Consider the following 24,437-nt stretch of genomic DNA (forward strand, 5'->3'; position numbering starts at 1 on the left):
AATTGACGAGGGTAGTTGAATCGGCCATGATTGAAACGGCTGGTGCCCTTAGCAACTTGACTGCAGAGCTCCAGTCGGACCGACTTATGACTCTTCAAAATAGGGTTGCCCTAGATGTCATACTTGCAGACCGCGGTGGTGTATGTAGAGTGATCCAATCCAGTTGCTGCATTTTCATCCCTGATAATGCCCCGACAGTGTACCAGGCCATCTCCAAACTGCACAAAATCTCTGATTCCATTCATGTGGACAAAGGGGACTGGTCCTTACTAGGGTGGTTCTGGGAACTGATATCTGCCTGGGGATGGAAAACACTGATATTCGTTGGGATGATCTTAGCCATTCTGTTCCTGTTCTGCCTGTTTGTACAGTGCGCTCCTGCAATATGTGGCCTCTGTGCTACATCATGTGTTGGGAAGTCTGTGTCAAGGGACGAATTGAGTAACAGGATGATGCTACAGCAGCATCTCCATGACTTCATGAATACAGATTTGGACTCAGATTAGCACGAGTTATTGCCTAATATGAGGGCAAAAGGAGGGTCTGTGGTTCTGAAATTCTGGACCCTGCTATAATATGGTTCAGAGGCCCAACGCTCGTGTCACAAAATGTCATCGTACCATGACGAATTTGGTGTCTACAGACCGGTAATGATTAGGACATTATCCCTATGCATTTGCGTCTTGATTGAGTGATGCTGTCTCCCTTAGATCGTGGTTTCCGTCCCGAACTCTCAGACTCCATTTTGTGAACGGCATCCATCTTGTGGCTTGCCCTCATATAGTCAATTGATTAAGGCCGAGTTTGATCTGAAAGGACACGTCCACCTTAGCTGACTTCCCCATGACCTGGCCGAGCTGACTCCACTGCCTCCAGCTGAACCTGTTCAGGCAGTCCCTCGCCCAGTGGCCGAGTAAGAAAGCATCAAGGCACGACATGCCATAAACCATTCACTACATACAAACCATGTTATCCACACGCATACACCTGTCCATGTCTCTTGTTTATGGCCAGTTTTACGATGAGGAGGTGCCCGAGTTTATTGGGGTTTCATCGATATCTGATGGTAGTTCTGGGTCGAGCTGGGTAATCTATCACTAACTGTAACACGAAATTATAGGCTGACCGTCATGACTGTGCTTTTCCTTTTGTTTAACAAATATGTATATGGTTGCATCATAAAACAAAGAATTCTTGCCTGAAGTGTAATATTTTGTATAAAAGGAGATGGCTGGTTCTGTAAAAACGAACAGTCTCCTGAGAACTTACGACCCGTGCTGTTGTACTTCTAGGACACTTGTTACTTGGTTGCAGCCAATAAAACTCGATCTCTGACTTCACCTAGAAGACTCTGTGTTTCTGTGGTCCGGAACAGGGAGAACTCAGAGGTCTTCGGGTGTTATCCCCTGGCACCACCGGGTTCCTAAAAACCCGGCACCTCAACGCTGCTCAGCTGCCATACAGCCGAAGATCTCCTACTGGTGTTCTTTGCTCGACAAGTGCATGAGCTGCATCCAGACGCGATGCTGAAGGACTTCCCTACCCTATTTCGGGGGCTCGGTCGCCTAAAATGGAAGACATTCAAGCTCCATGTGGATCCCACTGTAAGACCAATGATGCTGAGGCACAGACGGGTGCCGTTCTACCTGCGGCCACAGGTGGAGGAGGAGTTGCGGAAACTCGAAGAATTGGGAGTCATAGAGAAGGTGTCGGGCCCGACACCCTGGGTGTCGCCTCTCGTAGTCGCCCCGAAACCGAAACAGCCTGGCGCCATACGCCTATGCGTGGACATGCGCCTACCCAATAAAGCAGTTAAAAGAGAGAGACACCTGACGCCCACGATGGACGACATCGTAGCAGACCTGGACGGAGCTCGGTGTATTTCGAAATTGGACTTAATCGCCGGGTACCACCAGCTCGAGCTACACCCGGATAGCCGCAACATAACCACCTTCTCTACACACGCCGGCCTTCGACTGTACAAGCGGTTAAGCTATGGCATGTCATCGGCCGCAGAAGTCTTTCAGAATGCTATTAAAGAGACGCTGTCCGGACTGTCTGGAGTCATAAACCTAAGTGACGACATCCTCGTCTTCTCGAAGACACTAGAAGAACATCATGTACACCTCTGTGCCACCCTACAATGCCTGGTCGATCCCGGTCTCACCCTACATCGGGCCAAATGCTCTTTTAACAAGGAGTCAGTAGAATTCTTTGGATACATATTCTCGAGGGAGGGACTCCAAGTAGACCCGAAAAAGGCGGAAGCAATCAGGTTGTCGCCGAAAGCAACGTCCGCAACCGAAGTCAGAAGCTTCCTAGGGATGCCCACATACTGTGGCCGCTTCATCCCCAGCTTGGCGTCTCTCTCGGAACCGCTACGCATGCTGACTAAGGCGGGACTTTTGTAGGTAAGAAGAACAGGAAACTGGTGTGGTTCTGTAGTTTATTAGTAGATCAGACCCTAAGATGTCACTGGCAGAAAAGCTCAGCTCCAACTGACCCTTACATTCCTATGTACACACAGTGGAGTCACCAACATTCCACCAGAATTAAAGGAACAGTAATAATATAGAAACAGGAGAATGTAACACATCCTTCTTCTTAAATAAAAAAAAACAAATAAAAAAAAAACTATATACATTACAATGACATACAAGATCATTCTATATATATACATAGTCACATCAAATAATCTTTAAGCTTGACAGGTTTCACAATGATTCGTCCTGACAATCTTCTGGGCCTGGAAACATCCACCTTTGGAAGATCAGATGACGTGGATTGAACATGAGGAGAATGAACAGAACTTGGAACAGAACTAGAACCAGACCCCTTTTCCAACCAAAGATCACGTTCCAAATCATTGCACTTAACAACATTACATACATTCCATTTTTGTCCATCATCCAGCAGAACGCAATTACCCAATACTTTCAACACCTTCTTGGGACGAGACCATCTGGAAGAACCATCCTTGGATAACCCAAAACGAGAAGATCTCACCAAATCACCAACTTGAAAACTACATGCACGTTTCATAATTTTATCATTATGCCTGTCCACATACTTCTTTTGGTAAGAGCTCATCCTACTGTTGAGATTTTCTTTATAATTGCGACCAGCAGAAATCTTGAGCATCCATGCAGGAGTCACCTTATTACCAGCAGAACGCCCCTTCAAAAGATGAAATGGAGATACCATGGTAGCAGAATGTGGAGTATTCCTATAACTCCAAACCACATTTTTGACAGCAACTTTGCAATCATTGCCACCTGACACAGCTAATTGTATACAATCCTTTAAAACACGGTTGAACCTTTCTACCATGCCGTTCTCCCTTGGGCAATAAACAGCCGTAGTAATGTGTCTTATACCACATGAATGTAAGTAACTTTGGAACTCTGAAGCAACGAACTGCGGACCATTATCAGTCGTGATGCTCTCAGGAAAACCTTCCCTATGAAAAACCTCCTCACATTCCACCAGAATTAAAGGAACAGTAATAATATAGAAACAGGAGAATGTAACAGGGACAACCATGGACATGGTCTGCAAAAGAGGACGAGGCATTCACGGCTATCAAGGACGCATTGATCGATGACAAAGTCATGGCCTACTTCAGGTCACATCGGCGCACAGAGGTGGTTGTGGACGCGAGCCTGGTTGGCCTCGGGCCATCCTCATGCAAGAGACAGAAGCACACGAATGGGTGACGACTGCCTACGCCAGTCGGGCGTTGACGGCAACCGAAATGAGGTATGCACAGATCGAACGGGAAGCTCTGGCCATCAAATGGGCGTGCCAACACTTCCACCTGTATCTGTATGGCCACGAATTCAAGGTCGTCTTGGACCACAAGCCCTTGGTGCCGCTGTTTGCAGGGACGGCCAGACTTGCTCCTCCCTGCATTGAACGATGGGCCGTCCAGCTGCAGACCTACTGTTTCGAGGTCATCTACCGCCCCGGAGCAGACAACCCGGCGGACATCTTATCAAGACACCCGGCGCGGCGGCCATGGACCGGGGGACGATACACACTGAAGAGGTTGAAGAGTTTGTGAGGATGCTGTCACAGGAGGCGTGCCCAGCGGCCCTTACGCTGGAGGTCATTGGGAAAGCCACCTATGAAGACGAGTGCCTTAACCGAGCGAAGGCCACCACTAACGAACCGTAACTGGAAGCATTTTCTAGACGGGGTCAGCGCCCTCACGACCGCGGAACAGCAGTCAAGGCAGCAGATATGGAGGGCCCAGAGTGAGCTCAGCGTGGGGCCCCATGGAATAGTCCTCCGTGGCACAACAATTGTGATCCCGTTCAGTCTACAGAAGGAGGTGGTGCGTCTGGCTCACCAGGGTCATCAAGGGGTGTCGAAGACAAAAGCGCGGCTGCGCAGTAAAGTTTGGTTCCTCGGCATGGAGTCCGCGGTGGAGGAAGAGGTTAGCAACTACCACTCGTGCACTATCACAGGCCAGGAACCGGCCCCTCACCCAGTGATCACCGAAGACCCCTGTTGCGAGCCGTGGTCAAAACTCAGCGCAGACTTTGGGTCCATCCCGGATGGACGCCACACACTTGTGGTGATAGACTCCTATTCCGGTTCCCGGTAGTGGAGGTGGTACCCTCCACTGCATTCACGCACGTGAAAAAAGCAATGGAAAGAATCTTCGCCATGATGGGCCTACCAGAGGAGATAAGATCGGACAACGGTCCACCTTTTCAAGGGAAGGACTTCTAGACATATCTGTCCACAAGAGGGGTCCATCAATGGAAAATCACCCCGCAATGGCCTCAGGCGAATGGGGAAGTCGAAAGGTTCATGTGAACCTTGAACCGCACCCTGCAGATTGGGGTGGAGAGAGGTGAGGATGCGGAAGAATGTCTATCCCAATTCTTAAGCGCGTACCGGCAGACGCCCCACTCAACCACGCGTTGTGCCCCGGCGCATCTGCTATTCAAGAAAGTGCCAAGAGACTGTGTACCGGCTGCACCCTCCTGGTGCCCGCCTGAACTGGACCAAAATGCCACTCAAGACCGAAGGAGACGCACTAACGAGAAAGCCAGTCGGGCTCGGAGAGCCCAACCCAGGTCCCTGGTGGTCGGCGACAAAGTTGTCCTCAAAAACAGACATCCGAACTGGAAGTATGACACCGCCTATGAGCCCGAGGTGTGGGAGATTGTCAATGTCCAAGGCACCATGATATCCGCAACCCAAGGTACGAGAGCAGGGACACGGAACGTGTCATGGTTTAAACGCGTCCCTCGAGGGCGTGAAGATGCCCGCCCAACGTCCGAAGGTGCGGAGTATGAGGGAAATGATCAGGCAGACAATGAGCCGTCGACAGGCCAGTGCGAAGGAGAAACAACCCCGCCGAGACCTGGACCTGAGAGGAACGACGTCACGGAGAGTGTTCCAAGGGAAACCCAGGACCCCCCTGGCCAGCACGAAAGGGTCGGAGAGAAGGAGAATCCGCGGAGCCAAAGATATCATCTCAGGCCAAACCCGACTCCCAGCCAGAGACCGAAGGACTACGCATGCAGTGTGGGCTCGCCCAGGAAACTCCCATGAACTGGACTATCAATCTGTGTTTGGAGGAATGTAATAACGGAGCCACCCGGCCCATCCTTGCACGCACGCACGCATACACCTCAGGGGCGGGTTAGCCCCTGGGTATAAATAAACAGGCGCTCGTTGTCTTCGGCCCTAGTGAGCAGTCAGTGTCTGTGTCTGTTATTTGCCACTAATAGTCAGGCCCCACTTTGCGGCCTAGGTCCCCACTGCCCCTGTGCCTCCGACACCACAGGGCGGATCCACCCCTCGGGGTGAGAACGGTACACAGGGGACTGATAGTGGGGGCAGGAGGCAATGAAGGAAATTCAACAAAGGATGCTCGGAGGGCAAGTGAAGGTGAGAATGGGGAGAGGAAGGAGGTCACCAAGTGAATGGGGAAGAGTCAAAAAGGTGAGATGGTTTTGAGAAGGATGAATGGAGAATGAGTCGGTATGGGATGGGGAAAGTATATTTATTGCATTTATGTACTATGTAATAAAGTCTAAGTGATGGCAACCTTGTCCTAATAAAATGGACTTTTACGCTTCAAGTAACAGCGTGGAGTGTGGTTCTTGTGCGATGTGTATTCCCTGCACAAGATTTAACACACACAAAATGATTTTCTGCGCTACCGCCTCTATAATCTTATAGAGCTTTACTTCACATTCATATGTAGGTCAGATCAGGAGAGCCAGCCTGCTTCACAATTTTCAAAAAACGAAAGACGTGCCACGTGTAAATTAACGTTGCTTCGTACTTTTGATTTCTAAACTGCTGATTTTAGCTTAAAGAGGTTTCAAACAGAAGGCTAGAAGTAAGGGTGTGCATGTGTGCGTGATTTAAAAAAATAAAGGTTTCTATTTTGGGCTTTCGCTTTGCACATTTTACTGTAAACACCATTTTACTACAGGATGAACATGAAAGGGAGCATTTAATCGATGTTTTAGTGTACAAGTGTGGCAGGTCACTTAAGCTCATTCCCACTTCCTTGTCACTGGGTACAGCGTAAATGGTTTCAGCACGACAACACTCTCCTTCACTGTGCCTTCTTGCTAACCTTCCCTCAGCTTGTCCCTTTACGACAGACACGTTTGCTTACATCACCAAGCTTGGATTTAAATAGCTGGACATATCTTTTTCTCCCAGATACAAAACACGGGATTGGCCACTACATCATTCGACGAGGGCCAATCGTAAGAGGGGAGCCGGCTGTAGCGGCCAATGGCAGCGCGGCCTCTATCGCTGCCGAAGACCAATGCCCGCGCTGTCTCCAAGGGAGGGAAATACACAGACAGAGGCATCGGAGGGCCGTCGTGTGCCAGAGACTAGTTTAATGCCATCGCAGGGCGCAGTGTTTTTTTTAATGCTTATCTTGCCATTGTTGTGACATACCAATCACAGTGTTCCATTACAACTCACCTGATCGGCAAACTTTCCAGTCAGCCAGGTTGCATTCATTCTGTGAAAAACGAGACTTTTACGAAATGCAGAAATGTTTTATTTTTATAGCTCTTCTCTTTAGTGGCTCGGCATGCAAACTATCATTTCTTTTAATTTTGAAATAAAAACTCGCATCTTTACAAAGTCCTGTGAATTTTTTTAGATACTGCTTTTTTAGAAAGATAATTTGTAAGTCATGAGAGCTCGGCACTTTGCTGCGGAGGAGCAGGGCTTGGGAACGCTGAAAGACGGTGACGTGTCAGGTACACACAGCGGTGCCCGCATACAGCTACAGATCAGCGAAGCACCCGGTTTAACATTTAACAGTTTTAAGTATTGAAATACAACATTTTCAGCTCATCCCTTTTGGACACCATCACTTTCATAAATAGGTTAGGACCTATTTTTTCCCTGGGTCATATTTGGTCATTAAATAAAGAATGTCGAATAGTTACAATGTCGTTATTAATAATATCGTGATATTTGTTTAATTGAATATCGATGCATTTCACTTTTTTATGCAATTATATTTTGTATAAGGCCGCCGGATGTACTCTTTTGAAAGAAGCCTTTGCCATGGATTGATTACATTGTGAAACCTGTGTTACCATTTCATGGTATCTTCGGAGTCGCTGTGAAGCTCTCCTAACAACAACACAGACAGAATTTGAAGGGTAGATTTTGGCATGGGGGTTGGGGTGGCATGGCGCAAAGTGACAGAAAACGTAGTGCATGTTTACTATCAATTGAAAAAGCCCAAGAGAACAGCCAAATTTGCTTTGCCCACACTAACTTTAGTAATTCCGTATGGTCCTCCTTGTCTATCCCCCTCCTCATTCGCCTTACTCTCTCCTATCCATTATTATCTCTCATTCTTAACGTTATTCAATTACTCATTGTCCTCTTTCCTGGTACCCCTTATCTGATTCGCTATGTTGTAATTATTACCAATTCTACAGTTCTTGCATTGACCATCTAATGTATGTTATGTTGTTATCTGTATGGCTTTTGCTTCGCCGGTGTTCTTTGTAAAGCTCTCTCATTCATACCTTTGGGTGCTAGGCGCTATATCAAAGTGTAAAATAAATGCGTACAAGGAAAAAAGAGCCTCACATTCTCACCTTATTAAACAATGAGAGCGCTCAAGGTGTACAAATCCTTCACAGGTGAGAGAAGTAGTGATAGCCGAGTCCTGACTCAGATGTCATCGACGAAGAATGTTTGACCTGTAGTTAAGAGACAGAGCAGACATAGCATTTGCATAGTCTTGCGGGCCGGGTCCTGCCGGTGCTCAGCACCGCCTGTTCTAAAAAGCAGGTGTCTCTATCGGGCTCTCCATTTTTGCCCTCACTCTCAGGGTGAAAAAATGATCTTAGCTCTGCAGCAGTATCACCCTTCACTGCCGTTGATGTAACTTCAAAGATACTCGTTATAGTGCTTTCACAGTCTCATAATTGCAGAATGAAAGCATTTTCAATACTATATACAAATAAGCTGTTTCTAATTTACCATATGCAACTAAAAACCATTGGCAATGTCAATAGACCTGGCATCTTGTATCTGTAATGTTACTTTTGTATTATATATCTAAATGCAATTATAGAAACAGGAAAGTACCAGTCTGGCAGCACACTACGCTAAGCACAGGCTTTTAGCTCAGGTGTTTTAGGCCACGCCCTTAATTACACCGGCGACGCCCCTTTGAGAGACCCCATCCCCGGTTTATTCATCCCACTTAAAGTCATGCAGCCTTGTATGTTTGGCTTCTCTTCCATGAATGCACCACCTGAATATCAGGCGACCATTGTTTTCGTTTACATGCCAGTTTAAGATTATTGTTTGGATAACTATCCTGGCATCTATTTTTATTTATTTATTTAAAACAAAATGTGTAATGTAGAACAAGACACGCTTTTCTGCCAGAGTATAGTAAGCACGATTGCATTGGACAGCGATGAGACTATAGCTCGGAGGTCTCTTGGAAGGGAATTACAGTAAAAAAAAAATAGACCAGGGAATGCTTAGACGTCTGCAAGAATGGACACACAGAGGTTTGGAAACTGGTAGAAAGTGGAGGTCGGCATTTTAGAGAGCCCCCCTTACCGCAGGGGACTGTCTCTAGTCTGTGACACAGATACGTTTAAGAGTGATAAGCCAGGGAAGGATTTAAACAGGAAAATAAGGAATTTGAACCGAGCTCTGCTGCTAGCCGAAAGCCACTGCGCCTGCCTACAGTGGAAAGTGGTGGCAGGTCTGTAGAGGAGAACAGTACACCTGTCGAAGAGGGAAGCCGTGTGAACACGTGACAAATATATATATATATTTTGTATACACTATTGTATTCAATTTTTGCTTCATTTTGTCCTTGGAAAAAGCAGATAACAACAATTTTAGCACATGTACAATTGTGCAACCATAGCAGTCAATTACATATTCACTACCTTGAAAGAGACAATCAGAACATAGCAATATTTTGGTCTAGCATAATTTACCCATGCACCCACCATCCAGTGGAGTATTCATTATGCCTTCTAGACAGACTCTGACTTCCTTGCTGAACCCCTGCAGTAAAGGGCACGGCCAACGTTTATGAAACACCAACGTTTATGAAACACAGCTCCAACATGTTCACACCCTCTGATACAGAGTTTGGTTTCTGCCGTCCCGTATTTCAGCATTTTTACCCCAAGAATAATAAATACTACTTATAATTTTACACTGGCCTGAACCTAGAGCGGATTGCGACCTCATGGGGGTATTGCATGTCTAACTTTATTCCCCTTTCGTGTTGGCAATTCACCCAAGTTAGTCACCTATTTCAATCACCACTGACCTAGTACATATGGGTTATTATTCACTAATGTTCAATATGTCAGAGAGACGACTTCCGTAGTCCGAGCCTCTACTGACACACTATGATCTAATTGGGAATCATCTCGGAGCAGTATGTCATGCAAACCGTGGACAAGTAGTGTATTTCCGAACTGTAAATATGGAAATGTTTCTGTAGCAGCCAGCTCAAATTCAAATTGAAATTGGTCTAGTATTTTTTGAAGTTTTAGTCCATTCTTCTTGCACGTTAGATAGCCTCTTTATGCAAAGCTCTTTTTTTAAAACAAATATATATATTTTTTTACCATGACATCAAAAAATAAATATACACATCACTCAATACAATAAGATATACATAGTTCATAAGTTAACAAAATCTAGACCAAAATTCATCATACGGCCTTAAAATAGAGATAAGTGTCCAGCAGCAGGTTTACAAATATTTTCTAAAGTGCAAAATAAATCCAAACCATATAAAGTGCAGGTGAAAGGAATAGTTCCCTAAAAACTAACATAGCCCAGCACCAGAGAGGGCCCGGGCTGAGACACAGCCCTCAATTCTACTACTGATCCTTCGACCGACCAGGTAGTAATAGGGGCCCATATCCTACTTCCTAAGCTCTTTTTATTTTGCCCTTTCAGGTTACACAAAAGAGTTTCCCATATTGTAGATAGCAAACAGCCTTGCTCCCCAGATTGCAAACGTTTTTGGGGGTCGGGGCTTAACCACTACGATTGTCATAGCCACAATTAAAACATATGCCTCACACCTCACAACATCATTCAATTCTTTGCTATCAAGCACCCCCAAAATCAATAATATAGGAGTAATTAGAATCGGTGTGCCTATAGTCGTCCCCAAAAACCTGCCAATCTCCTGCCGAAATACATCCAATCTAGGACATTGAAAGAACATATGCAAGCTATCAGCCAACTGAGGACTACATCTGCTACATGTACCCCCTAACCTACCACCCCACTTTGCAACCGTTGCAGGTGTATGGTACAGAATAAAGATTAATCCTCAAGAAGGAGGGAGGGTGATCAATCGATCAAACGGGCACCAATTACCACTCAAGGAGGTGGAAGGTCCAGTATCAGCTTGTGCCCGTGTCAATTACAGGTCAAACAAAAGGGGGGTTGCTGAACTGTTCCTAAGGAAAGTGAGAATTTAAATAAGACTGGCGTGACCGGAGGTGTGTATGTGACACCTTTGTGTATCCATTTTGTTGGACATATTTGCCTCACACACCCAAAAGGGTGTCATGCTTCATCATAGGCGTTGCTCCTCGTCGGGGAGGCGGTGCAATCCCCGACGGGCTCACCTCGGAGAGGGGCTCTTTGGCGAAGATCTTTTGTGTCCAACGGCCTATTGGTGAAGTGCGGGTGTGTGGGTAGGGCAGTAAGTTTCCTGGAGAAAGTGATTTAAAATGTAGCAGGGGGTGCCGGAAAAACACTTTATTCTGGGGGTCCCCCTACTGCAGTTAAAAACGTGAATCTAGCTCGCTAGGTCACAGCAGGTTAGGTAGCGTGACCCTAGAAGAGACTAGAAGGAGGATTGGTCGACATGTTTCTCGCATGGGGTTAATATCCCGCGATTCATCAGGACCTTGTGAGGGTGAGAACTAAAAAATGAATAAGAACAACATGCTTGTGTCATGTGTTAAGTGTGGGTATAGTTTACCTCTATGGTTAATCCTATGCCTGTAAAGGGGAGAAAGAAAAAAAGGGAATAAAGGTTAACATAATTATAATTCTCCTATAGGCATATGCGGTCAGAGCCAGGGCATAAACATAATACAGCATGTTAGCGGTGGTGTTAAACTACTAACACGACTAAAACATGCCTGTGTTGTTGCAGCGTGCAGTGAAAACTCACACACACACTGTGTACGTGAACAAAGGTGAAATAAAGACTCATTAAAAACAGTGATTTAAAAACAGCAGCAGCAGTCTGGGAGAAATTACCGTGCTTATCGGTGTAAGTGGCCAAACAGTGGTGATGGTACAAGGCTAGCTCCTAACTCACCTAATGGTCGGGGATTGATTACCACATGAGTGTTCGGCGGGTCAGTACATCGGGGTTGTACCTTTGGATTTGGCTGAAGGAGAAGATAAACCTATTAGTTAAAGCAGACTCGAGTAAAAACAAACCCCCGGATAGGGTCAAGCCAGGTTATCTCTGTAAGTTGGTTTGAAGGGACAACCAGAGGTGTGTTGGAGGTGACTGCCTTACCTCAAACTTCCCGTGTCCGTGCGGATTCACCTACCCATAACCGCCGAGCTCGGATAGGTAAAGAAGCTCGGTGTCGTGTACTATTTAAAGGTAGCCGCTTCATAGGACTGCACCAGTGTCCGCCCCTTGGGTGAATCACGTGGAAAGTTAGGTGATGGTGTCGGCCATAATGCAATGGTTAAGTGATATCTGGAGTATATGGCGAACTAGAGTTCGCTGTACCATTATAAATCGGAATGGTTAGGTAGGCCAGTAGGCACAAAGGAAGTGGTGAAGTAGTGGAGCTCACAGATTGAATTAAGAAGGTTAGCAACGAACAGGAGCAATTTAGGTAATTGTTGTTAACAACAACAGGGCGATCAGTGGCTGATTTACAGAGAGTGCCAAGGAATGTCCTCATTGAGGCCTTGTTTATCAGAAGAGAGGCGGTGAACCCACCTTTGTTCTTTCCGGAACAGGGCATTCTTGGGGCAGTTAGGACTGGATTCCAGCACCACCCACCTCAATGAGTCTGCGTTGTGATTGTTTTCCACATAGTGTTTACACATCTTGGTGTGAGTTTTTTTACAGCGGAAGTTGCTGCGGTGTTCGATGATGCATGTTTTAATTGGGCGGGTTGTCATCCCAATGTATTGTAAACCACAAGGGCATGTCAGCATGTAAATGCAGTGGGAGGTGTTGCAATTAGTATGGCCCCTGAGTTCCCAGTTGAACATGTCAGAGAGTTGTATGGTTTTTTGAGGCGTTGTGTATTTACATACCCCACATGTGCTACATGGGTAATGGCCCGTGACGGGCGGTAGATGCCATAAGGTCTGCTGAGTGCCTTTCTTTGTGGTTTTGGGTCGGGTACTAATCAGGATATCTTCCACGTTCTGTGACCTTTTGAATGCAAATCTAGGCTGTTCAAGACTCATATCGCCTGTGTTAAGGATACCCCAGTGACGTTTGATTGTGTTTTTGATTTTGTTAGACAGGGTGGTGAAAGTGGTAACACAGGTGATTGGTTGGTTCTCGACTGGTATTCTCTCCCGTCTTTCCAGTAGGGCTTCTCTGTTGTTGTTCCTAGCCCGTTTTTTAGCTTTGGCGACCTCACTTTTCGGGTAGCCTCTGTCAAGTAGGTTCCTAGATAGAATGGTGGCTTCTTTTTTGTAGTCGGCCACATCACTACAATTACGCCGGACCCTGAGAAATTGTCCGAATGGTAGGTTGGAGCGTAAAGCCCTCGGGTGATGGCTTTTGTAATGGAGCAAGCTGTTGCGGTCTGTAGGCTTTCTGTACATGGTGGTGCTGAGTCTCCCCTCTTGTAGTCTTATTGTCAAGTCAAGGAAAGCAATCTCTTTCGCTGAGGAGGACATGGTGAAGTGTAAATAAGGGTTGAGTGTATTAACCCATTCAAAGAAAGCCTTGTGTGAAGTTGGTGGGCCCGTCCATAGGATCAGAATGTCGTCTATGAAACGCCTCCACATTTTGATGTTATCTGAAAAGGGGTTGGATTGATGATGTATATATTTATCTTCGAAATCAGCCATGTACAGACATGCCACTGAAGGGGCAAAAGTGCTGCCCATCGAAGCCCCTTGGGTCTGGTGAAAGTATTTCCCCTTGAACTCAAAGTAATTTTCAGTAAGAGCCAAGGTGGCGCATTCCATTATAAATGAAGGTGGAGTGTTCGAGTTCCAATCTTCCAGCCCCAACCGTTCCTCTATTACTTCTAGTGTGGCCCTCTGAGGGATGTTGGTGTAGAGGGCCTCCACATCTAGAGTAATCAGGAGGTCAATCTGTCCTATGTCTTGGAGGGAGTTCAGTAGGCGTAAGACATCAGTAGTGTCTTGGATGTAGGAGGGAATGCGTTTCACAAGTGGTTGCAAAAAGTGGTCACAAAATTGTGACAGTGGTTCCAAGATGGAATCGATCCCTGAGACAATAGGTCTCCCTGGTACTGGTATGGTTCCTTTGTGGATCTTCGGCAGTATGTAAAAATATGGCACCCTAGGATCTTTTTTCACAAGGAATTCTGCCTCTTTTTTACTGATCCATTGCTCGCATTCTGCACTCACCACCAAGCCTGTAATTGGGGTCTGCAAGCGTGGGGTTGGGTCACTAGGGATGGGTGTATAGTACCGTTGATCATTCAGTTGCCTGGTACACTCCAATTCGTAGTCTACAGTGTTCATCAGGACTGTGGCACCTCCCTTGTCCGCTTGTTTAATAGTAATCAGGGGGTCTTCTGACAGTGATTTTAACACATCCATCTCTTTCCGAGAGATGTTGGAGTGTTCTGTTTGTCGATCCAGTGTTTTGATTTCTTTGAGTACCGCTTGTTCATATGTTAAGACTTCATTAGGAATCATCCCATTATGGGGTGTGAAAGTTGATGGGTTATGTAGGCCAGAGTCTTCTGTTGGTTCACAGGGTCTGCCTTCGAAGAAGGCCTTAAGTCTTATTTTTCTGAAAAAAGACTGGATTTCCCTGGTCTGTTGGAACAAGTCAATTCTGGGAGTAGGGACAAAACCAAGTCCTTTTTGAAGGACTTGTTCCTCGCTCTCTGTTAGGAGACGGTCTGAAAGGTTAACCACAAGGCTCATTTTGGTCCTGATCGGTTCGTGCTCCTTGTGTCCATCCCCTGGGGGCGTGTGTCCTCCCATTGTACTCTCTTCTCTGGGACGCTGCCTCGCTTTCGCCCGCGCCCTCTGCCCCAGCCTCTGCCTAAAAAAGGGGGGCGTGTAGAGCCTTGAGGTGCGAAGAAGGGTGGATATTGTGGAGCGAATGGTGGTTGAAACTGTGGAAATTGTGGGTATTGCCAAAACGGGGGGCCCATGGGCTGCCCCTGGTGAGGGAAATTGGGGAAATTCTGGAAGTTCTGTTGACCCCGTCCCCTACCTCTTTTGGCCCTCGGTGGCATGTTGGGCGGCTCGTTTTCCCCGCTGCTGTCAGATCCACTATTTGAACCCCTTCTGGACGAGGTGGCACTCGAGTCTGAGTTATAGTTAGTTCCTGGGGGGACATAGTCATCCTTTAGGTAAGGATAGACTTTTTCTTACGAAAACCTTTTTATATCCTTTTGCAGTTTTGCTACTTTTTGGTTCATAAGGTATTCTTTATGTTTCGCCATTTCTTTATTTAACTCAGCCAGTTTGGTTTTGAAACCTGTATTCTGAGCCGCAGTTTTCAAACCGGCCTCCGCCGCTTGAATGCGGACTAGGAGCGCATCTGCTAGGTGTTTTGCAGTGTTCACGATGAGAATGAGGAGGTCATGGGTGCACTTCCAGGAGACCTGAGACCACTCGATTTTAAATTGTCCATCTTCCCAGAAGATTCTAGGGAAGTTCTTAACGATCAAGCCATTGGGAGCAATTTTGGCTTTGAAGTATTCAGCCATCATAGTCCCATGTATTGTTATTCTTATCCACTCCCGTTTAAGATCCGCCAAGGATTGCCACTCAGTTGTGTTGCTCCCTGAAGCCGGCTCTATGTCAATGCCAAAGAGCGATGGTGTTCTTGATTGCTGCTGCATCTTCTTCCCCGAAACTTAGTCCCTGACCTTCCATGTTGGCCGGGGTAAAGGGACGTATTCTATCTAGGAACCTACTTGACAGAGGCTACCCGAAAAGTGAGGTCGCCAAAGATAAAAAACGGGCTAGGAACAACAACAGAGAAGCCCTACTGGAAAGACGGGAGAGAATACCAGTTGAAAACCAGCCAATCACCTGTGTTACCACTATCACCCCCCTGTCTAACAAAATCAAAAACACAATCAAACGTCACTGGGGTATCCCTAACACAGGCGATATGAGTCTTGAGCAGCCTAGATTCGCATTCAAAAGGTCACAGAACGTGAAAGATATCCTGATTAGTACCAGACCCAAAACCACAAAGAAAGGCACTCAGCTTACCTTATGGCATCTACCGCCCGTCACGGGCCATTACCCATGTAGCACATGTGGGGTATGTAAATACACAACGCCTCAAAAAACCATACAACTCTCTGACATGTTCAACTGGGAGCTCAGGGGCCATACTAATTGCAACACCTCCCACTGCATTTACATGCTGACATGCCCTTGTGGTTTACAATACATTGGGATGACAACCCGCCCAATTAAAACACGCATCATCGAACACCGCAGCAACTTCCGCTGTAAAAAAACTCACACCAAGATGTGTAAACACTATGTGGAAAACAATCACAACGCAGACTCATTGAGGTGGGTGGTGCTGGAATCCAGTCCTAACTGCCCCAAGAATGCCCTGTTCCGGAAAGAACAAAGGTGGGTTCACCGCCTCTCTTCTGATAAACAAGGCCTCAATGAGGACATTCCTTGGCACTCTCTGTATATCAGCCACTGATCGCCCTGTTGTTGTTAACAACAATTACCTAAATTGCTCCCGTTCGTTGCTAACCTTCTTAATTCAATCTGTGAGCTCCACTACTTCACCACTTCCTTTGTGCCTACTGGCCTACCTAACCATTCCGATTTATAATGGTACAGCGAACTCTAGTTCGCCATATACTCCAGATATCACTTAACCATTGCATTATGGCCGACACCATCACCTAACTTTCCACGTGATTCACCCAAGGGGCGGACACTGGCGCAGTCCTATGACGCGGCTACCTTTAAATAGTACACGCCACCGAGCTTCTTTACCTATCCGAGCTCGGCGGTGATGGGTAGGTGAATCCGCACGGACACGGGAAGTTTGAGGTAAGGCAGTCCCCTCCAACACACCTCTGGTTGTCCCTTCAAACCAGCTGACAGAGATAACCTGGCTTGACCCTATCCGGGGGTTTGTTTTTACTCGAGTCTGCTTTAACTAATAGGTTTATCTTCTCCTTCAGCCAAATCCAAAGGTACAACCCCGATGTACTGACCCGCCGAACACTCATGTGGTAATCAATCCCCGACCATTAGGTGAGTTAGGAGCTAGCCTTGTACCATCACCACTGTTTGGCCACTTACACCGATAAGCACGGTAATTTCTCCCAGACTGCTGCTGCTGTTTTTAAATCACTGTTTTTAATGAGTCTTTATTTCACCTTTGTTCACATACACAGTGTGTGTGTGAGTTTTCACTGCACGCTGCAACAACACAGGCATGTTTTAGTCGTGTTAGTAGTTCAACACCACCGCTAACCTGCTGTATTATGTTTATGCCCTGGCTCTGACCGCATATGCCTATAGGAGAATTATAATTATGTTAACCTTTATTCCCTTTTTTTCTTTCTCTCCTTTACAGGCATAGGATTAACCATAGAGGTAAACTATACCCACACTTAACACATGGCACAAGCATGTTGTTCTTATTCATTTTTTAGTTCTCACCCTCACAAGGTCCTGATGAATCGCGGGATATTAACCCCATGCGAGAAACATGTCGACCAATCCTCCTTCTAGTCTCTTCTAGGGTCACGCTACCTAACCTGCCGTGACCTAGCGAGCTAGATTCACGTTTTTAACTGCAGTAGGGGGACCCCCAGAATAAAGTGTTTTTCCGGCACCCCCTGCTACATTTTAAATCACTTTCTCCAGGAAACCTACTGCCCTACCCACACACCCGCACTTCACCAATAGGCCGTTGGACACAAAAGATCTTCGCCAAAGAGCCCCTCTCCGAGGTGAGCCCGTCGGGGATTGCACCGCCTCCCCGACGAGGAGCAACGCCTATGATGAAGCATGACACCCTTTTGGGTGTGTGAGGCAAATACGTCCAACAAAATGGATGCCCAAAGGTGTCACATACACACCTCCGGTCACGCCAGTCTTATTTAAATTCCCACAGAATAAAGATTGACATAAAATGTTTACTTTTCAAACTGCCTGTTAAATGGAGCCTATTTGCCAGTTCCAATGACTCCTCATTAAAAGTCTCCTCTGTCCCCAATCTGGATTCCCATTTCAAGGTTTGCACCTCTACGTCATCAGACATCCCTGAATCAGTATCTCGTATATCTTAGCTATCCGAGCCCAACATTTCATTGCTTCAACTAACGGTTGCTTATTAACTTATTTTGGGTCTTTCATATTATTGGCGAGAAAACCCTGCAGTTGTTTTAAAACAATCTCCCCTACTAATAGCTCCTGTAGTTCTATAATGGAGGAAAGCTGTCCATCTATATACATATCCCCCAAGGATAATAACCCCTTCTGCACCCACCTGAGTGTTATTTAATCTCTGAATATTAGTGGAAGAATTGATGAGGCCCTTGTGGGTGTATACTTGGTCAGCTTGGGGATATCAACTTTCCGTCTCACCTGCATCCAACCCCTATATGCAGCTTTTAAGATTTTAAATCTTATCTTATAGTAGCTGGGCTCTAGGTTTATAACCAAGCACCCTCTAGCCTCAGTCCCCAAAACTAACTTGGTATCTCTGCTACATCGCTCCTCTCTGGGCTATCTGAGATCAGTATACCCATATATTGTAGCATACATGCCCAGTAAAACAAAGAGAAGCTGGGGATTGCAACCCATCAAGCTGTCTTTGCAAAATCATCCATTTGGTTGCCCTTCTAGGTTTATGATAACCCCATAAAAATATGAAACAAATACTTTTCAGACTGGAGAGCCAGAATGAGCCAATTTCTAAAGCGATTGGTAAAAAAACATACAGTACTTTGGATAAAATGGTGATTTTCAGTACATTACTTTTCCCAAACAATGAGAGATGCAAATGATCCATTGTTTCCAACTCCCTTCTGGTATTGGCTAATATCGGAGTCATATTCAGGCCAACAATCTCATCCAAAACAGCTGTGAGTTTAACACCCAAATACACAACCTCTGAAACTACCCGCAGGTCGCAGAATCGCAGTCCATCTGTACATAAAATCTGCGTCTTATTTTCATTCAATATACATCCTGACCAGTACCCAAACTATCTGGCCAAGGCCTCAATCTCAGGAAGCGCAGTGGCTGGGTCTCTGGTAACCCCCTCTATATCATCAGCATATGCAAAGGCTCTATACTCCACACTATTGAGCACACCTGGATTGATGTAAGTGCTTTTCCCCAGTTTTTCTAAAAAAGGGTCAATGTATAAAGCAAATAATAGTGGGGAGCATGGGCACACCTAGGCAAAGCTCTTTAAAGGTTTCAGCTTCCTCAATTTGTCACTTGCCCACAAAGGCACTGATCATAGGTCGTCTGGAGCAGTATCCGCTCGGAGTTGTATTACGCTGTGCCAATTTCAACTGGCCCAGATTTTCTGGGTGCAGGAACACCATGATTGAATTTACCATAGCCCGGCCCCTACTTGACCCCCTCCTACAGCACAGCGGAGCATACACGAGCCCTGTCTGCCTGTCACAAGACTTTCCTGCCTCTAGCACCTTCCCCATTCCTTTCCCCTTATAGGCCCTCTGCTTCCATTTACCACAACCCGAGCTGGTGGAATCTGGAATGTGATGTCAGTGGAAAAGGACCCCGTAATTCTGGGTCTGCATGTTAATCCCCATTCTAGGTACAATAACGTGGAATCAGAAGAGTCACTTTTGGGATATCATCTGTAAATGTTAATATAAGCCACCGGGTATCCCCATATTTAAATCCACCGAGCTCGTAATCTGTGCCACAGGAGTGTAGTGCACTGAAATCTTTTTACAGACCAGGTTGGCCATGCGTTTTGCCATACCTTCTGGAGAGTCCTCAAGGGCTTGGGCAGTTGTCTTGCCTCTTTACAGGCGAGGCAGTTTCTGATGGCAGTGTTGGGTGGTTCAATGGACTAATGCATTTTCACCAGTAACTCATGTTTAAACTCATGACCATAGGTGTGAACCTCAGCAGGTCAACTCTGCCTTTAATGCATCTGAGATCGATAACATGAGTACTATTGAGCTAGGCTTTGAGAGGAACGGGCCAGAGGTCTTCGTTTTACTCTTTTGGGTGGGAGAGGAAGCAAATGTAAAGCGGCCCTGCCCCAGCCTCAGACAGCGGCAGAACTTGTCAGCCATGGACATGTCTAGCATGAATCCTGAATATGATTATTTATTCAAATTTCTGCTCGATAGGGACTCTGGGATTGGAAAGTCCTGCCTTCTGCTTAGAATTGCAGGACACACTGAGAAAGCTACATCAGCACAATTGACATTGATTCTAAAATCTGAACTATTGAGTTAGATGGAAAAACAATTAATCTTCAAATATAGTACAGAGTAGGCCAGGAGAGATTCAGAACCATCACTTCCAGTTATTATAGAGGAGGCCATGGTTTCATAGTAGTGTATCGTGTAACAGACCAGGAGGCCTTTAATAATGTAAAGTGGTAGCTGCAAGAAATCGATCGTTATGCCACTGAAAACGTTAACAAGTCATTGATAGGTAATAAAATTGATTTGACCACAAAGAAAGTGGTAGACTACACAACAGCAAAGGAATTCACAGACTTCCTTGGGATTCCATTTTTGGAAACCAGTGCAAAAAAAGCAATAAATGTCAATGAAGCTTTCATGACAAGGGCGCCTGAGATTAGAAAGCGAATGGGCTCTGGAGGAACATCTGGTGGGGCGGAAAATTCCAATGTCATAATTTAAACCACTCTGCTCAACCAGTCCAGGCGAGGGTGCTGCTGAAACCTGCCTCCTCACTGTGTCATTACACCCATGAGTTTGCAATCTGATCCTAAGTGACAAAACTAAATTGCCTGAATGAAACCTTTTCTAGGATTCTTAATAAGTATTTTCGATTCTATTAAGGACACAGAGGCAAGATTGTGCTTCTCCATCTTTACTAGCTCCAAACAGCAGCCAATCAAAATGTTAGAAAATAAATATAAAAAACTATGAATCCCCTCATACCGCGCCCCCTACCGCAGTCCACCAATCATAACACACTTACGCCCCCCAAAACTGAGAGACACCATCTTGACTACATCTTTCTTTGCAAATAAACTCCACTTCAACCATAAAATGTCAGAAGAACAATAAATCCAAAATCAGATGGAAACAGCGGGAACGGCCAATCCAAGCTGAATCCCTCATGAAAACACAGGCCATCCATCCAGCACATAGTCATTCCGGATCAAGATGCTCTCACTTCTGTTTCTTGTCGGCTCCTGAAACATATTACATAGAAGGAAAGCAGTTCCCAAAAAATACAAGCATTTACAATGCAACGGTCTCGCCTTTGAAAAAGTTAGAGCTATTGGCATTGTAAACGACAACATTTTTATGTATGTGTTGGTTTTGAAAACAGATAAATAAATGGCCCTGTTATTTACAATGCCAATAGCTTAATCTCTTGCAAATGCCACACACAAACACACAGCCACACACAGAGTCCCACACACATAAATACCTACAGAGCCACACACAGAGCCACACACGCACACAGAGCCACACACACACATACACAGAGCCATATACACAGACACACACACAGCCCCCCTCCTCCCCCCGTCGGGACGCACCCTCCAGGGCCAGCATGGACGGGAAGTCCTTGCGGTTGGAGATGCCGGTGGAGTCGGTGATGCAGGTCTTCCACAAGTTGGACCAGAAGGTGGCCGGGGTGATGACCGTGCCGTCGATGCTCAACACCTTCCAGTAGTCGGTTGGCAGCGTGGAGCAGACCAGCACCCAGCCCGACAGGGCCAGCAGGAAGGCCACGATCTCCCCCGCCATGCTGGCCATGGTCACCCGCGAGGGTCACAGGGCACAGGTGTCAGAGCTGAGGGCACGGGTGAGGGGAGAGGGCACAGGGGTAAGAGCTGAGGGCAGAGGGGTGAGAGCTGAGGGCACAGGGTTAAGAGCTGAGGGCACAGGTAAGAGCTGAGGGCACAGGAGTCAGAAGCATGGGCCTAGGAAGTGCTGAGGGCACAGGGCAGGGTAAGAGCTGAGGGCAGAGGGGTAAGAGCTGAGGGCACAGGTAAGAGCTGAGGGCACAGGAGTCAGAAGCGAGGGCCTAGGAAGAGCTGAGGGCACAGGGTAGGGTAAGAGCTGAGGGCAGAGGGGTAAGAGCTGAGGGCACTGGTAAGAGCTGAGGGCAGAGGGGTAAGAGTTGAGGGCACGGGTAGGAGCTGAGGGCACAGGTAAGAGCTGAGGGCACAGGTAAGAGCTGAGGGCACGGGTAAGAGCGGAGGGCACGGGTAAGAGCTGCGGGCACAGGTAAGAGTTGAGAGTACAGGGGTAAGAAGTGAGTGAGGGCCCGGGGTGAGATCAGATGGCAGAGGATTCAGAGCTGAGGGCACCTGCGAGGGCAGAAAGCAACGCGGCTCGCAACTTTAAGGAATTCCTGGAACGTTGGAGTCCCGCTCGGGGGACTCTGAATCAGAAACTGCCCAAGAGCCTCTCACGGGCTCTAAAAGAATAATGCCCTAGGACAGGGTCGGATTGGGACTGAAAATCGGCCCATTCACACAAAAAAATGGCCCCCATTTGTATAATGCCTTTCCTCAAATCACTGCTTCAGCGTAATTGCATTAAAAAGAAGGGGGGGGGGCTTAAAAAAATGCATGCATTAGTTTACACTAGTGAAACACACCTGAAAACAAGTGAGGCCACTTCTACTGAGGCCCCCTTCCTCGCTCCGTATGTGCACACATTAATGGGCCGGCCAGTGAGACAAAGGGAGTGATACCTCTGTCTGTTGCTAAACCGGGGGTGGGGGATCGGCGGTGTTAGTGGCGAGGGAGGGTGGTAATGAGCGCCCATCTGCCTGCAGAAAGGCCACTCAGCCACCCACTGGGCCGCTGGCTGTATTGCGAAAATAGAGACACCGCCCAAATCGACCCCAGACTGCTCAAAAAAGCAGCCCACAGCAGGAACTCAGAAACCGGTCCCTCGGGCATTGCCCGAATGCCCGCGTTACCAATCCGAGGCTGCCCTAGGATGCTGTGGCGGAACGATTGAGCGGTCCTCTGCCCTGGAAGGGAGAAAGGAGGGATGGAAGGGTAAAAGGAGGGATAGAAGGGTGAAAGGAGGGATGGAAGGGTGAAAGGAGGGATGGAAGGGTGAAAGGAGGGGTCGAAGGGTGAAATGATCAATCAGTGAAAGGATGGACAGATAGAATGGATCGATTGATGGGAGGGTGAACGGACGGCTGGGTACATGGAGAGAAGGAATGATGAAAGGGTGAGGGCACTGCTTCCAGTGAGGCCTGGGCCCGCTCGGTGTCACTTCAGGAAAGGTTGAAAGGAGGGTTCTTCGTGGCTCTGTGTTCAGAACAATCGCAATCATGCTCATCAAAGGCAGGAACAAAATTTAATAATGATATCGTTTAATAGATGAGTGTGAGGTACACAAATACATAAGAAAGAGGCTGACAAAACACACACCTCTGGCAAAAGCAGGGCCGCCGGGCGGTGCCACCCTTGAGGGGTTCATTTTAAAACGTGTCACAGCGTCACACTGTCACGCTGCGAGGCAGGTGAACACCGCACACTGCCACAACATTCCTTTGGGGGTCTAGGCTGGTACCGGGGCCTCTGTGGTAAAAGGAGGCATGACTCTGAAAGTGCGCTCCTCACACCGTGGGCAGGAGGCGCTAGACTGTGCTTGAGGCACTATGTGAATCAGAGCAAACCCAAGAGCACTGGGGGCACAAACAATGGAGGGGAGTGGTGGGGTGCCGTGGCATGCACGGACGGTCCAAGAGGCGCTTCGCTTGGATTGACGGGGTTCATTCCTTCACTGAATTGTCTATTCAAAGATTGATCTATTGGTCCCTCACACCCGAGGGAGGGAGGGCTGGGGCTGTGTCTGGCACACACATATGCGGTACAGTCTCCTCGCCTGCCCTCTCCCTTCCCCCACCCCACGTAGGTGCAATGCACCATCACCCCGCACCCCTGACCCCTGCGCTGGGAGCAGCGCTGCTGGAAGTCTTCAAGGCGCGGTCGGCGACCACAACCTAAGAATTAGTTACTACTATCAGCCGCCGGCCCCCGCCCGGCCGTGATTGAGACGGGAAAGAGTGGGAAAGATCTTGACCCCGGGTATGGGAGGAAACAGGCGGGCACTCTAGGGTCGGAAAGGTCAGATAAAAAAAAGTGTCAGAGAAATAGGGACTGGCAGGGAGTACCCCTGAGTGATGTATCCCTGGGACTGGGAGAGCAGGGGAGGGCTAGTATTGGGATAATAGGACAGGGGCGGGGGACTCTTCTTAAGCTACAAAGAAAACGGGACTCCTGGGAAGGGTGTGGAGCGCATGATGCGGATTGTATCCTGGGAAAAGAGGGCACGTCAGAGGCGAGGTAGTCAGGACAGGGAGGGGAGGGGGGAAATCGCCAGAGGACCAGGGGGTTGGGAAACGTGAGTTCCCCAGGTCAGAAAAATATTTTTTTTAAAAACAAAGAAGAAATAAATCAAGGCAACCAAGAACAGATCAGTTTGAGGAGATCTCATCCAGAGAAGACGACCCGATCCAACAGCGAACGCACAGCC

The 24,437-nt window shown here is 47.2% G+C and overlaps 1 pseudogene; it reads left to right on the forward strand.

Moving 5' to 3' along the window:
- Positions 1–20,016: 20,016 nt before the first annotated feature.
- On the forward strand, positions 20,017–20,630 carry LOC147707863 (ras-related protein Rab-1A pseudogene; annotated as a pseudogene).
- The last annotated feature ends 3,807 nt before the right edge of the window (positions 20,631–24,437 follow it).

The sequence above is a fragment of the Lissotriton vulgaris genome, chromosome 6 (assembly GCF_964263255.1).
Source record: "Lissotriton vulgaris chromosome 6, aLisVul1.2, whole genome shotgun sequence".
Taxonomy (NCBI): domain Eukaryota; kingdom Metazoa; phylum Chordata; class Amphibia; order Caudata; family Salamandridae; genus Lissotriton; species Lissotriton vulgaris.